We start from the raw sequence: 6,058 nt of genomic DNA, 5'->3' as shown, positions 1-6,058 counted from the left end.
CTCCACAACTAGACTGAAGAACAAAATGACAGCAACTTGTCTGTTTCCCTTCCCCCAATTCCCCAGCACTGTTCCCATCCCCCCAATTCCCCAATAAATATATTTTTAAAAAATTAGGAGGAATATCATGTCTGCGAAGGCCCCCTTAGAGGAATGGGGGTCCCAGTCCCATACCAGGCTCCCCAGCCCAGGGTTCTAGTGCCAGGGAGAGAAGTCCCCATAACTTCTGTCCGTGAAAACCAGCAGACATTGTGGCTGAGTAACCCAGAAAGCAGATGCATATCCAGGCATCCTCTTAAAGAGCCTACACCATGGACTTGCTCAATGATGGACTCACCTGCTCTGAGCTCCAGCACTGGGGCAACATTTCAAAAGGCACCATGAACATAGGGGGTGGAACTAAATTCTCTAACTTCAGGGTGAGGGTTGGAGGGGCAGCTTTCTTATGGAGGGAAGCACTGGTGGAAGCTACTGTTTCTTTGTTGAGTCATCTCCCTTCCTGGTATCTAGATGGAGGCAGACACCATATCTGAGTCTCCATTATCTTGGCTATCACCTTTCATCTGCCCTGCCATAATGGTTCCCTGAGACCCTGCTCAACTCAAATTTTGGTCACACCCAAGCTACTTACAGTGGCTTTTCCATAGAAACAGCCTGTCTTGCTCATGCTGCAGACTTTCCAAAAATCTCTCAAAGGTTTACAAAACCCAAACAAGCAGCATCTGGCATGTCCCATACCTCTGGCTGAGCAGCCCGAAGCCTGGCACAAGCAGCAGCTGACCATGCTTTATGGCATGGCCTCTTGCAATGCCTTCAAGCCCAGCACAGGTGGCATCCATTTGCAAATGACTTCGTGACTCATACCAGGTGGCCCTGGGCAGGGCACAGGCTGCAGCTGAACTTGGCTAGCTGCAGGGCTCCTCCCAGGAGGCCCTGGGGCTGGCATGCCTAGTGGACAGCTTTGGACCAACCAAAGCATCACTCAGCTTTCTCCAAGGACAACACACTGAAAGGGCAGACTGTGCAGGCACCAGAGCCCTGCTAAAGTAAATCTTGTTCTGTAGGGTAAACCCCTGTACCACATCTCTTCCACTGTAGTCATGGCCAGCCCTCACAACCAATGAGCCTGAGTGTCAAACACCACCATTGATGTGCAAAGAGCAACCAATGCAAAACTACAAAAGGAGAGCACACACAACCCACACAAGGGACACACCTGGAGCACCCAGCTCTGGTGACCAGGGAGTCTGCACCACTGGGTCTCACAGGACACCTACTACATAAGGCCACCCTACTAAGACTGGGAGTCATAGCAGCCCTACATAGAAACAAACACAGGGAGGCAGCCAAAATGGGGAGACAAAGAAACATGGCCCAAATAAAAGAACAGAACAAAGCTCCAGAAAAAGAATTGAATAAAATGGAGACAAGCAATCTACCAGTTGCAGAGTTCCAAACACTGATTATAAGGATGCTCGATGATCTCAGGGAGATTTCAACAAAGAGCTAGGAAACATAAAAATGGAGATAGAGGGGCTGGCCGGTGGTGCAGTTGGTTAAGAGCATGAGCTCTGAGCAACAGGACTGCCAGTTCGATTCCCACATGGACTAGTGAACTGTGCCTGAGCTAAGCTGCCAATGGGTGGCCAGATGGCTCAGATGGTGAGAATGTGTGCTCTTAACAACAAGGCTGCCGGTTCAACTCCCACATGGGATGGTGGGCTGCACCCCTCCCGCAACTAGATTGAAAGTGGCAACTGGACTTGGAGCTTAACTTGCACCCTCCACAACTAAGACTGAAGGACAATAACTTGATTTAAAGCTGATGGGTCCTGGAAAAACACAATGCTCCCCTTCCCCAATTCCCCAACACTGTTCCCTTCCCCAATTCCCCAATAAAATCGTAAAAAAAACCAGTCAGAAATAAAGAATACAATAACTGAAATGGAGATTACATCAGAGGGAGTCAACAGTAAATTAGATGAAGCAGAGAATCAAATCAGCAATTTAGAAGATAAGGTAATAGTAAACACCCAGACAGCAAAAAGAAAAAAGAATTAAAAAAAGAGAGAGAGAGAGAGACAGAGAATGGTTTAAGGTGCCTCTGGAATAACAGCAAGCATACGAACATTCACATTATAGGGGTACCAGCAGGAAAACAGAACAAGGAACTGAAAATGTGTTTGAAGAAATAATGACTGAAAACTTCCCTAACCTAATGAAGGAAATACCGTATTTCCCCATGTATAAGACGCACCCTTTTTTGAAAAATTTGGGGTCTAAAAACTGGGTGCATCTTATACAGTGGTTGTATAGTGCAAAAACAAGCACGAAAAAAGCGGGAAATGCAAGTAAAAAAATCTGCAACCACTGTATAAGATGCACCCAGTTTTTAGACCCCAAATTTTTCGAAAAAGGGTGCGTCTTATACATGGGGAAATATGGTGGATATTTAAGCCCAGGAAGTGCAGGGAGTCCCAAACAACATGAACCCAAAGAGGCCCACACCAAGATACACCATAATTAAAATGCCAAAGGTTAAAGACAAAGAAAGAATCTTAAAAACAGCGAAAAAAGAAGTTAGTTACTGACAAAGAAGCTCCCATAAGACAGTCAGCTGATTTCTCAACGGAACTTTGCAGGCCAGAAGGGATTGGCAGGAAGTATTCAAAGTGATGAAAAGCAAGGACCTACAACTAAAATTACTTTACCCAGCAAAACTACCATTTAGAATCAAAGGACAGATAAAGAGCTTCCCAGACAAGAAAAACCTAAAAGAGTTCATCACCACCAAACCAGTATTACAAGGAGTCTTAGAGGGACTTCTTTAAGACAAAAAGAAAAAAAAAAGATAAAAATATGAATAATAAAATGGCAATAACTACATATCTGTCAATAATTTCTTTAAATGTAAATGGATTAAATATTCCAATCAATAGACATAGGGTGGCTGAATGGATAAGAGAACAAGGTCCTTACATATGCTGCCTACAAGAGAATCACTTCAAATAAAAAAGCACACATGAACTGAAAGTAAAGAGATGGAAAAAGATATTTCATGAAAATGGAAACAAAAAGAAAAAAAGCTGAAGTAGCAATACTTATACCAGACAAAACAGACTTTAAAACAAAGGCTATAGGGCCGGCCGAGTGGTGTGATGGTTAAGAGCTGACTTGGGATGCCAGAGGGCCCCAGTTCGTATCCCACATATGAGGGCCAGTGACACTGCCCTCTACAACTAAGATGCTGAACAACAGCTCACCCTGGAGCTGGTCTGCTTGTGAGTCACCGGCGACGGTGTAGGCTGCAGCCCCTGCTGCAGTGGGTTGCCATGGGCTACCGTGTGTAGCCAGCAGCCAGCGTGAGCGGCCAGCAGCCTCAGTGAGCGGCCGTCCAGAAGCCGGCGACTGATCTGCCGTGCCCAGGAAGAGCGCAATGATGATGCCAACTTGGGCCAGTGAAGCGACGTCCTCCACAACTAGACTGAAGAACAAAAGGACAGCAACTTGTCTGTTCCCCTTCCCCCAATTCCCCAGCACTGTTCCCATCCTCCCAATTCCCCAATAAAAACCTTTGAAAACAAAACAAAGGCTATAAGAACAGACAAAGAAGGACCCAGTAATCTCACTTCTGGGTATTTATCCAAATAAACCCAAAATGCTACTTAGAGGGGACATGTGCATCCATATGTTCATTGCAGCATTGTTTACAATGGCCATGATGTGGAGGCAGCTGGGTGTTCATCGATGGATGAATGGATAAAGAGGAGGGAGTACATACACTCGTATACAATGGAATATTGCTTGGCCAGAAAAGGGGATGGGTTCTTGCCTTCTGCGTCATGGATGGACCTGGAGGGAATTGTGCTGAGTGGAGTATGTCAGACAGTGAAAGACAGATGCAATGTGATTTCACTTATATGTGGAATCTGAAGAAAAACATGAACAAACAAATGAAACAGAAACAAACTCATAGATATAGAGAACATTTTGATGGTTTTCAGATGGGAGGAGACTGCGGGGGTGGGTGAAAAAGGGGAAGGGATAACGAAGTTCAAATTGGTTGTTACAAAGTAGTCATGGGGATGTAGGGTATAGCATACGGAATATAGTCAATAATATTATAATAACTATGTATGTTGTCAGATGGGTACTAGATTTGTTGGGGTGATAGATGGGAGGGGGTTGGGGGGCAGAGTGAAAAAGGTGAAGGGATTAAGAAGTACAAATTGGTAGTCACAAAATAGGCATGGGGATGTAAAGTAAAGCACAAAGAATACAGTTAATAATATGGTAATAACTATGTATAGTGCCAGGTGGGTACTAGAATAGTCAGAGGGACCACTTCTTAAATTATATGTATAACCACTATGCTGTACAGCTGAAATGAATATATAATAATATTGGATGTCCAAATAAATAAATAAAGTGTAAAAAAAGAGAGATTTTATTGTGTTAAGCCATTCCTATTTCAGGTTTTGTCTATTTCATCAGTTAGCAGTTACTTTATATAAGTAATACACAGGGACTGTTTCTATTGTTAGGCTCATTTAAATATTTGAATGACAATGCTAATAGTAGCACATATATTCTTGTTATAAAAAAAACTCTAACACAGATAAATCACAATCTTCCCACTTATGACATTCCTCCAAAATTCAGCCCCCTTTTCAAAAGTAACCACAATTATCAATCTGGCATGTGTCATTTTGAAGCTGATTCAAGGCTTTTTTTTAATATGTTGATGTGCTATAAAAAATATTTTGAGATTTTAACATACATGGGCCTCAATGTACATATTGTTCTGTGACTTGTTCTTGTAACTTAATGAAGTGAATGCAGTACCTTTCTGTAACAGCACATACAGAGCCGCCTCACTTTTTAAAACTGTCATCACCATTAGAAAAAGTCGAAGCCAGCCCTGTGGTCTTAGCCAACCTATAGCGTGAAACCAACCTGTAGATCCATGAGAGCTAAGGTTGTTGTTTTAAGATGCTGAGTTTTGTGGCTCTTTATTAGACAGCAAAAGTTTACTAACAAGTACATTAAGAGTTAGCAGTAGTTATAAGCAATTCATATATTTTTTATGTTCTTTGTTTTCCACAGGAAGCACACATTATCATATAAACTCTCCTTGAAGACTTCATTCTCTTCTGTGGCTTCAACGACTATCTGGACGCTAATATCTCTCAACTCAAAATGTCCAGCCTTTCTAAACATCATGCCCTGTGAGACATGTCCTATAAGTAAACATCCTTTGATACAGGGATCTTGGTTGCTTAAAGGGATTGCATAATTACCTCCTCTACTGTGATGTTCTAGCAAGAATTCTATAGGACACATCCACTTAGCTATCTGTCAAGTACTTCAGGTGAAATCTGCCCCAAATCTAAACATCACTTTATCCTCACTCTCCTGCTCCTCCTCTTTTCTTTTCCCCTAGGGGGAGCACCACCACCATACTCTCAGTTACTCATTCCAGAAAGCTGGGAATCAGCATTCATCGTCTACACCTCTTTCAGATGTTCAGCCATTCGCTGAGATCTAGCACCTCTCTCTATATCTTAGTAATCTATCACCAAATTAATGCTGCCTAATAAGCCACCCCAAAACTTAATGGCATCCAACAAAAAAATATATTCTCATAATCACAGGTCTGTGAAGTTTTGGGACAACTCTGATTTAGGCCGTGGTTCTGCAGGTTTGGTTTAGGTCTACTCCACACGTGTTCATTCTGCAGCCCAGGCTGAAGGGACAGCAACTTCCTAAGGGTTGGTTTTTCTCCTGGCAGATCACTGCAGCACAAGAGGGCCAAGCCAAATAATGCAAGTACTTGCTGAAGCTCTGCTCACATCGTATCCACTAACATTATATTGGTCAAAGCAAGTTACAAGTCAAGCCTTACGTGAAAGTGGTATGGAAGTACATGCTGCCCAACATGAACCCATAGGATGGGTGTATATATGTAATGTTATTGCAGGGAAGTGAAGAATTGAGACCAATTATTTAGTCTACCAACCAGATAATACTGCTCGAATTCATTTCATCCTTGACATTC

Source organism: Hipposideros armiger, unplaced genomic scaffold (genome assembly GCF_001890085.2).
Source record: "Hipposideros armiger isolate ML-2016 unplaced genomic scaffold, ASM189008v1 scaffold_821, whole genome shotgun sequence".
NCBI classification, from domain to species: Eukaryota; Metazoa; Chordata; class Mammalia; order Chiroptera; family Hipposideridae; genus Hipposideros; species Hipposideros armiger.
The sequence above is the reverse complement of the archived record's forward strand: the minus strand, read 5'-3'. Positions refer to the sequence as shown.